This window comes from Tamandua tetradactyla, chromosome 11 (genome assembly GCF_023851605.1).
Source record: "Tamandua tetradactyla isolate mTamTet1 chromosome 11, mTamTet1.pri, whole genome shotgun sequence".
Lineage (NCBI taxonomy): Eukaryota > Metazoa > Chordata > Mammalia > Pilosa > Myrmecophagidae > Tamandua > Tamandua tetradactyla.
The window spans coordinates 16,187,948-16,198,927 of NC_135337.1; positions in this window are offsets into that span (position 1 = coordinate 16,187,948).

Below are 10,980 nucleotides of genomic sequence, written 5' to 3' on the forward strand. Positions count from 1 at the left end.
ATACAATATCATGTGATCCTCAAACAGTGAGAGTTTTACTTCTTCCTTTCCAATGTGGATGCCTTTTATTTATTTTTCTTGTGTAATTGTTCTAGCCAGAACTTTCAGCACAATTTTGAATAAAGTGGAGACTGTGCATCCGTGTCTTGTCCCTGATCTTAGAGGGAAAGCTTTTAGTCTTTCCCCCTTGAGAATGATGTTAGCTGTGGTTTATTCATATATTTCCCTTGTCATGTTGAGGAAATTCCTTTCTATTCCTATCCTTTGAAATCTTTTCATTGAGAAAGGATGTTGAATTTCTTCAAATCCTTTTCTGCATAAATCAAGATGATCATGTGGTTTTTCTGGTTTGATTTGTGAAATGGTGTAGTGCATTAATTGATTCTCTTATGTTGAACCATCCTTGCATAACTGGGATAAATTCCACTTGGTCATTGTTCTAGTTTATTAGCTGCTGGAATGCAATATAGCAGAAATAGAAAGGCTTTTAAAAGGTGGAATTTATTAAGTTGCAAATTTACCATTCCATGGCCATGAAAATGTCCCAATTAAAGTAAGTCTATAAAAATGTCCAAATAAAGGCATCTAGGGGATACCTCAGTTCAAGGAGACCAGTGAACTTCAAGATTTCTCTCTCAACTGGAAAGGCACATGGCAAATATGGCAACATCTGCTAGTTTTCTCTCCAGGCTTCTTGTTTTGTGGAGCTCCCCCAGGGATGTTTTTCTTCTTCATCTCCAAAGGTCTCTGACTCTGTGGGCTCTCATGGTTCTCATGGCCCTTTTCAAAATGTTTCCTCTTTCAAACTATTCCTGTAAACTAATCAAGACCTGCCTGGAATGTGTGGAGTAACATCTACCTCTAATCAAAGTTTATTACCCACAACTGGGTATGTCACATCTCCATGGAGATATTATAATCAAGTCTCCAGCTTAAGAGCTGAATGGGGATTAAAAGATGCAGCTTCCTCTACAAAATGAATCAGAATTAAATCATGGCTTTTCTAGGGCACATCATCCTTGCAATCTGGCACAGTCATGGTGTATAATTTTTTTAATGTGCTGATGTATTTGATTCACAGGTATTTTGTTGAGATTTTTGCATCTATATTCACTAGAGAGATTGGTCTGTAAGTTTCTTTTCTTGTAGTACCTTCGCTTGGCTTTGGTATGAGGGTGATGTTGGCTTCATAGAATGAGTCAGGTAGATTTCCCTCCTCTTCAACTTTTTTGAAGAGTTTGAGGAGGACTGGTACTAATTCTTTCTTGAATGCTTGGTAGAATTCACATGTGAAGCCAGCTGGTCCTGGACTTTTCTTTATTGGGAGCTTCTTGATGACTGATTCAGTCTCTTTACTTGTGATTGGTTTGTTGAGGTCCTTTATTTCTTCTCAAGGCAATGTTGATTGTTCATGACTTTCTAGGAAGTTGTCTATTTCATAGACATTTTCTAGTTTATTGGCATATGGTTGCTCATATTATCCTCTCATTACCTCCTTTACTTATACAGGGTCAGTGACTATGTCTCCTCTTCCATTTCTGATTTTGCTTATTTGTATCCTCTCTCTCTATCTCTTTTTTTTTTTCTTTTTGCCAACCTAGGAAAGGGTCCATTGCTCTTATTGATTTTCTCAAAGAACCAACTTCTGATATTTTTTATTTTCTTGATTGTTTTCATGCTCTCAACTTCATTTATTTCTGCTCTAATCTTGGTTATTTCTTTCCTTTTGTTTGCTTTGGGGTTAGTTTGCCATTCTTTCTCTAGTTATTCCAAGTGAACAGTTAATTCCTTGATTTTTGCTCTTTCTTCTTTTTTTAATATAGGCATTTAAGGCAATGAATTTCCCTCTTAGCACTGCATTTACTGTACCCTATAAATTTTGATATGTTGTGTTTGCTATTTCATTTGATTCAAGATATTTCCTGATTTCTCTTGTAATTTCTTCCTTAACCCACTGGTTGCTTTAGAGTATGTTGTTTAGTCTCCATATACTTATGAATTTTCTGATGCTCTGCTTGTTATTAATTTCCAACTTCATTCCATTATGATCCAAGAAAGTGTTTTGCATTATTTCAATCTTTTTAAATTTATTGAGACTTGCATTGTGACCCAGCATATGGTCTATCCTTGAGAATGATCCATGAGCACTTAAGAAAAGTGTGTATCCTGTTGTTGTGGGGTGCAATATTCTATAACTATCTGTTAAACCTAGTTCATTTTTTCATATTATTCAAGTTCCTTGTTTCTTTATTGATCCTCTATCTAAATGTTCTATTCATTGATGAGAGCAGGGAATTGAAATCTCCAGCTATTATGGTAGAGGTGTCTATTTCTCTCTTCATTGTTGTTAGTGTTTGCTTCATGTACTTTGGAACACTTTGGCTTGGTGTATAAATATTTATAATTGTTATGTCTTCTTGTTTAATTGTTCCTTTTATTAATACATAGTGTCCTTCTTTGACTTTTTAAATTGTTTTACATTTGAATTCTAATTTGTGAGATATTAGTATAGGTACTCTTGTTCTTTTCTGATTGTTATTTGCAGGAAACATTTTTTCCCAACCTTTCACTTTCAACCTATTCTTGTCCTTGGATCTAAAATGAGTCTACCGTGGACAACTAAAGATGGGTCCTTTTATTTAATCAATTCTGCCAGTCTATGTCTTTTGATTGGGCAATTTAATCTATTAGCATTTAATGTTATTATTGTAAAAGCAGTACTTTCTTCTGTCATTTTGTCTTTTGGATTCTATATGTCATTTATAACTTTTTTCTCCTTTTACCTTTACTGATAGTCTCCATTTCTATACTTTTCTCCAGACCTCTCTCTCCTGCATTTTCCTATCTGCCCATACTGTTCCCTTTAGTATTACTTGCAAAGCCAGTCTCTTAGTTACAATCATTCAGTGATTGTCTGAAATATTTTTATCTCCCCCTCATTTTTGAAGGATAATGGTTTTGGATATAAAATTCTTGGTTGACAGTTTTTCTCTTTCAGAATCTTAAATATATCATACCAATGCTTTCTTGCCTCTATGAATTCTACTAAGAAATCCACACATAGTCTTACTGGATTTCCCTTGTATGTGATGGATTGATTTTCTCTTGCTACTTTCAGAGAATTCTCTTGGACATGTGAGAATCTGAATTGTAAGTTTCTTGATGTTTGTCTATTTGTATCTGTTCTGTTTGTGGTACACTGTACTTCTTGGATCTGTAATTTTATGTCTTTCAAAAGTGATGGGAAATTTTCAGTGATTTTTTTCTTTCATTAGTCTTTCTCCTCCTTTTCCTTTCTCTTCTCCTTCTGGGACACCCATAGCATGTATATTCATGTGCTTCATATTGTCATTCAATTCCCTGAGACCCTGCTTATATTTTTCCATTGTTTTCCCTATATTTTTTTTTGCGTGTTGGATTTCAGATGTCCAGTTTTCTAGTTCACTGACCCTTTCTTCTGCTTCTTTAAATCTATTGTCATAGGTTTTAATTGTGTTTTCATCTCTTCTTTTGTGTTTCTCATTCTCATAAGTTCTGTGATTTGTTTTTTCAAACTTTTGAATTCTTATTTTTGTTCACCCAACGTCTTCTTCATATCCTCTCTCAACTTGTTGATCTGATTTTTCATGAGGTTTTCCATGCCTGTTTGAACATTCTGAATTAGTTGTTTCAACTTCTGAATCTCATTTAAAATGTTGGTTTGTTCCTTTGGGCCATATCTTTGATTTTTCCTTGTTTGTCTCACTATTTTTTGCTGGCATCTAGGCATTTGATTTCCTTAATTAGTTTATTCTGGAAGTTGTTGTCATTCTTTTACCCAGCATTTTCTTGCTGGGTGACTTTATTCTCTATCTGTTCTTTGATATTCAGTTCAACTTATTCTAGACTTCTATCATAGGTTCTGTTTAACTGATCAGAATTCTTCAGTTTTTGTTTTTCTATTTCTTGCCCTGCCTTTTTTTTTTTGAGGGCCTTCTCAGATTTTATAGACCCCAGTCAGCTTTTCACAGATCAGACAGGCCCATGTCTCAGGAGGAAAATGTAGCCAACATGTTTTCCCTGAGTGTGAGATCTAGCAGATTGACAGACTTTCATATGAAACCTATAGACTCTGTGCTTTTCCTATCTTACACAGCATGTGGCACTTGTCTGTCTAAGGCTTCCCACCAGCATAAAGTAATGCAGTACTTTTAACTTTAGCAGACTCTCCCTGCCAGGGTGTGCTTGAGAGGAAGGTAAGGTTGTAGGATAGCTTTAATTGCTTCATTTTTCCAATCCCTGGGGCCTGAATTCCTTGAAGGAGGGATTTTACTTGAGTTGGGCCTCATGCTTCTTTTGGAAGAGATAAACCCTTTAGGTAATTAACTCCTTTCACCTGACTAATTGCTTTATCTCTCAATTCCACCCTTGTCTGGAGCCTGGAGAGTGCTTCCAAGTTCTATCTAATGAGCCATTAAGAAACAGAAAAATAGTTTTTTCAGAGCCAAACTTGGGTTCCTCAGGTTTGTCAATCAAGAGCTTAAGTTGGTTCATGGATCTATGTATCTCCAGGCTCTATGTGTCCCCTTTTGTTGGGGTCCAGACCTTTTCCAGTATTTTGTGCTGTCTGATGCAAAAAGCCTCTGTTTGTTTGTTTATTCCTCTCAGACCTGCCCCCTCTCTGCTAGGGCAACAGCTCTTAGTAACATTAGTTATGTTACTATGTTATGAACATTATTTCAGGTTTATCTGTGCGGGCAGCCTATTTTCAGTTGTCAGAATTTGTTAATTAATTCCACAGTTGGGGTGTCACTAAGCTAAGCCCTTGCTGCTAGTAAAGTCCATTTCCTTTCCCCTTGGGGAACCAGCCTGCTGTGCCCTTTGGGGAGGGGCTCCAGCTTCTGTGGCATGGGGAACTTACAGTTCTGCATGGGGTTTCAGCTGTTCCACTTGGTCCAGATTGGTGTACTCCATGTGCCTCGTCACTGATATTCCCCCAGCAGTTGTTCTGTACAATTCCTGGCTATTTACTAGCTGCTCTGGAGGACTAACTAAATTCCACACCTTGCTAAGCTGCCATCTTACCCTGCCTCTCTTATAACATCTTTACATGGTTTGGGTATTAAAGTGATGTTAGCTGTGCCTTCCTAAGTTAAAAAGAACCTCAGTTGAAAGTGAGCTGCCTTTCCTCTGAAGAACTAATGAAATAAATCCCCTTTTATTAAAAGCCGATCCATCTCTGCTGTGTTGCATTCCAGCAACTAGCAAACTAGAACAGATTTTGTACCAGAGAGTGGGTGCTCTTGCAGTTTGCAAATACCAGATATGTTGGAATGGTTTTTTGGATGGAAAAGGGGAAGATTTTGGAGGGAATGTGAAGAGAATGATGGAGAAGTCCCGGAGTGCTTGAAGAGACTGTTGGTGTAAATGGAACCACTGCCAATCTGGACAAAGAGGGACACAAAGGGGGCAAATTAGACTTTGCAGAGGGAGAATCATGGGAACTCAGGTCTGAAGCCAAGAAACCTCAGCCAGGAGAGTGGACCCACCCATATACATGGGGAGGGTGATTTGCCCTGAGGGCAGAGTAAGAGTCTCATTGCAGTGGAAGATTTGTGCCACCTCAGGCCTTTGAGAAGGTACAGCATGTTGCTTAGGGACTGGGGAAAGCCAATGGCAGAGAGCTCAAGGATGGCCCTGATGCCTGGAGAGAGTGGAGTCGAGAAAAGGGTGGTCTCCTCAATGTTCCCCAAAGTTGATTTGGAAAGAGGCAGGACTGGAGAGAAGGCCAGCAGAGACCATCCTGTGCCTTCCTGCATAAGAAAGAACCTCAGTTGAAAGTTGGCTGCCTTTCCTCTGAAGAATTAATTAAATAAATCCCTTTTATCAAAAGCCAATCCATCTCTGGTGTTTTGCATTCCAGCAGCTAGCAAACCAGAACAGATTATAAAATGAAATTAGGTAGTTTTCCTTTTTCCTCAATTTTTGTTTTTGAAATAATTGAGCAGAATTGGTGTCAGTTCTTTTTGGAATGTTTGATAAAATTCCTCTGTAAAGCCATCTGGCCCTGTGCTTTCCTTTGTAGGCAGATTTCTGATGACTGGTTGAATCTCTTTACTTGCAATTAGTTTGTTGCAATCTTCTATTTATTCTTGAGTCACTGTAGCTTTTCTGTGTGTTTCCAGGAGTATGTCCATCTCATCTAAATTGTCTAGTTTGTTGGCATATAGTTGCTCATAGTATCTTCTTATGACTTTTTTTATTCCTTCAGGGTCTGTGGTAATGGCATCCTTCTCATTTCTGATTTTGTTTACTTGCATCATCTCTCTTTTTTCTTTGACACTCTTGCTTGTGGTCCATTGATTTTTTTTCAAACAACCAACTTTTGGTTTTATTGATTCTTTCTATTGTTCTTTTGTTCTCCCATTCATTTAATTCTGCTTCATATCTTTGTTACTTCTCTTCTATTTTCTTGGGGATTAGTTTGCTGTAGCTACTCCTGCTTTCTTTCAGTTACTGCTTGTATGGAACATCTTTTACCATCATTTCAGTTTCAATCTATTTGTATCCTTGTCTAAGATCAGTCTCTTATCAGCAGCATGTAGTTGGATTATATTTCTTAACCCATTCTGCCAATTTGTGTCTTTTAATTGTAAAGTTTATTCCATCAGCATCCAGAGTTATTACTGTAGTGACATTGCTTGAAACCACCATCTTATCCTTTGGATTTTATTTGATAGATCTATATATTATTTCCCCTCTTTCTCTTTTAATCCTTTAAGTTACCATTACTGGTATTCTTCAAGTCTGTTCTCTACTCCAGATCTCCCTCTCCTGTCTTTTTTTTTGGGGGGGGGGGGTTGTGTGTGGGAGAACTCCTTTTAGTATTTCTTGTAGGGCCATTCTCATGTTCATAAATTCTTTCAGTACTCGATTATATGTGAAATTTTTAATCTCTTCCTCAGTTTTGAAGACAACTTTGTTGGGTACAGAATTCTTGGCTGGAAGTCTTTCTCTCTCAGGATCTTAACTATATTATACCACTGCCTTCTCATCTCCATGGTGCCAGTTCAGTAGCCTGAACTCAATCTCATATGTTGTGCCAGTTTGAAAGGATTAGGTACCCTAAAAGAGCTGAGTTCTAATCCTGATCCATCTTGTGATGCCAGCCTTTCTTTTAATCCCTATTCAGTACTATAGGTTGGAAACTTGGTTAGATTATTTCCACGGAGATGTGACTCACCTAGTTGTGGATATTAACCTTCAATTAGAAGGAGATGTGACTCCACACATTCCAGATGGGTCTTGATTAGTTTACTAGAATCCTTTGAAACAGGAAATATTTTGGAGAAATCTTGAGATCCACGAGAACGTATGCAGCCAGAGTCCTTTGAAGATGAAAAAGGAAAATGCCCCTGGAGGGAAGCTTTATGAAACAAGAAGCCTGGAGAGAAAGCTGGCAGATGTCAGCACGTTTGAAATGTGCCTTTTCAATTGAGAGAGAAACCTTGAGTGCCATTGCCTTCTTGAATCACAGTATCTTTCCCTGGATGCCTTAGATTGGATATTTCTAATGCCTTGTTTTAATTTTGGCATTTTTCCAAGTTTAGAGCTGTCAACTTGCAACTGAATAAATTCCGCTTTTTTTAAAAAGCCATTCCATTTTTCGTATATTGCATTCTGGCAGCTAGCAACCCCTAGAACATGTGGTTTACTTTGTATGTGGTGGATTGTTTTTCTCTTGCTGCTTTCAGTATCTTCTGCTTCTCTTCAACAACTGACAGACTGATTATGTGTCTTGAGGAAGACCTATTTGGGTTTATTCTATTTGGGGTTTTTTGGGATTCTTTGATTTGCCTATTTATGTCCTTTACAAAGGTTGGGAAGTTTTCTCCCATCGTATCCTTAAATAATCTTTCTAATCCCTTTACCATTCCATTCTCCTTCTCAGACACTGATGATTCTTATATTTGTATGCTTGGTTTTGTCCACCATGTCCCTGAGATCCAATTCAAAATTTTGCATCTTTTTTGACATTTGCTCTTTTGTGTGTTTGAAATCAGTTGTCCTGTCCTCTAGTTCATTTATTCTTTCTTCTGCCTCTTCAAATCTGCTGTTTTGTGTGTCTAGTGTGTTTTTAATTTGGTCTACAGCATCTTTAATCGCCGTGATATCTGCTATTTTTCTATTTATTCTTTCAAATTCCTCGTTATGCTCTCCTCATGTCTTCTTGATCTCCTTTATGTCATTAGCCATTCCATTCCTGTTAGGCTATTTTTCACCAGCTGGACAGACTCTGGTTCTTTGCATCTCAATTCTTCAGCTTTTGCATCCAGGGCTTCCCCATATGGTGTAGAAGACCCTACCAGGTCACTTATGCCCTGGAATTGCTGTCCCAGTTGCCTTGTATCCCTTCTTTAACTGTTGCTTGGAATGAGGGTGAACTCAAGCTATCCTATTCTACCATCCCCCCCCCCACCCCTTGGTTTACCTTTTCATTCTCTTAACATTTAGTTGTAAATCAGAAGTTTTTAATTTTAATGAAATTCAGCTTATCATTTTTTTCTTTTATGGATCATGTTGTCAATATATGTAAAGAGTCATTGACAAGTCCAAGTTCATCTAGATTTTTCTTCTATAAGTTCATAGATTTTACATTTTACATTTAGGCCTATAATCTATTTTGAGTCAAATGTTTTGAAAGGTGTTTTGAAAAGTCTGCTGTAGATTATTTTTTTCGTATTCATATATAATTGTTCCAGTACCGTTTGTTTACAGGACTCTCCTTTCTCCATTTAATTGCTTTTGTCAAATATCAATTTTACTATACTTGTGTGCATCTATTTCTGGGCTCTCTATCCTGTTCAAGTGATCCATCTGTTTATTCTTTTCAAAAGCCACACTATCTTGATCACTGTAGCTTTTTAGGAAGTCTGGAAGTTGGGTAGTGTTTGTCTTCCAACATTGTTCCTCTTCACTATTTTGTTGGCTCTTCTGGATCTTTTGCCTTTACAAATAAACTTTAGAATTATGTTGTTGATACCCACAAAATAACTTGATGGTATTTTGATGGGTATTGTACTGAATCTTAGATCAAATTTGGAAGAACTGAGATCTTACTAATATTAAGTCTTCCTTCCCTGAAGGTAGAATAACTCCCCATTTACTTATATCTCTTTGATTTCTTTCATCAGAGTTTTGTATTTTCTCATATAGATCTTGTACATATTTTGTTATACTTATTCCTAAGAATTTTGTTTATTTGATGTTAAGGTACATGACATTGTGTTTTTAATTGCAAGTTCTAATTGTTCATTGCTAGTATATCAGGAAGCAATTGGCTTTTGTATGTTAACCTGTATCATGATGATTTACTATAATCTTTATTTGAATTCTTGATATTTTCTGTATAATCATATAATCTGTGAACAAAAACAGCTTTATTTCTTTCCTTACTAATCTTCCCAATGCCTTTTATTTCCTTTTGTCTTCTGCATTAACTAGGACTTCCAGTACAATGTTGAATAGGATTGGTGAGAAGAGACATCATCATCTTGCTCCTGATCTTAGGGAGAAAGTTTCCAGTTTTTCACCAAGTATGATGCCAGTTATAGGTCTTTGTAGATGTTTTTTTTTTATCAAGTTGAGGAACTACCTCTCCATTCCTAGTTTACTGAGAGTTTTTAATCATAAATGGGAATTGGATTTTTTTCAAATGTTTTTATTGCATCTATTGATAAGAACATATGATTTATTTCTTCTTGATGTTATGGATTACATTAATTAATTTTCTAATGTTTAGCCAGCCTTACATATCCAGAACAAATACCACCTAGTTGTAGAATATATTTCTTTTTGTACATTGTTAGATTTAATTTGTTAATATTTTGTTGAAAATTTTTGTGTTACTTTCATGAAATATACTTTTGTGTTGTGACTATCCTTTCTTGTAATAGCTTTTACTCGTTTTGGTGTTAGGGTACTGCTGATCTCATAAAATGAGTTAGGATGTGTTCCCTTTAATTCTATTTTCTGGAAGAGATTTTAGAGAAATGGCATCATGTTTTCTTTAAACACTTGGTAGAATTCACTAGTGGAACCAGCTGGGCTCTCTGTTATGGAAGGTTATTAATTGTTGATTTATTTATTAAATAAAAACCTATGCAAATTATCCATTTCACCTTGTCTGAATCTTGGTAGGTTTTTTGTTCAAGGAATGGGCCCATTTCATCCAAGTAACAAACTTGTCATCAAGTTGGCCTTAGTATTTCTTTATTATCCTTTTAATGTCCATGGGATCAGTAGTGATAAGATCTATTTCATTTCTGATATTAGCAATTAGTTTCTTTTCTATCTGCTAAAGCAGCTAAAGATTGATCAATTTTATTAATCTTTTCAAATAACTAGCTTGTGGTTTCATCGACAGTCTCTATTAATTTCCTTTGTTGATGACTGACTTCTTTAATTTGTTTTATTTCCATTTAATGCTTGATTTCAAATTAATTTGCTCTTCTTTTTCTAGTTTCCTAATATGGAAACTGAGATTATTGATTTTAGATCTTTTTTTCTCTCTAATATAGGCATTCTATGCTATAAATTTATCTCCAAGCACTACTTCCACAATTTTACGTCATTCCACTATTTTGATAATTAATATTTTCATTTCATTTAATTCAACATATCTTTTTTTTAAAGTTTTAGTATCAAACAAGAGGTGACTTTGGTTAACACTACAGAACATTTCAAGACTTGACTTATAAAAGGATACCACATTATTTGCATTTGCAATTATTTCCCTTTTTACACATGTTGGCAAGAGAAAAAAACTAGCATATGGCTGAAAGATAAAATAAATAAATTCTACGGAAATCTTTCAAATGAAAGTTGAGACATGTTAAGAGAATGGATTGATATATTTAGTAAACCTATTTTTTTGTTTGCTTAACACTGGTTAACCAAAATTATATTTTTCCTTTTAAGGACCTATTTTTAATATACAGA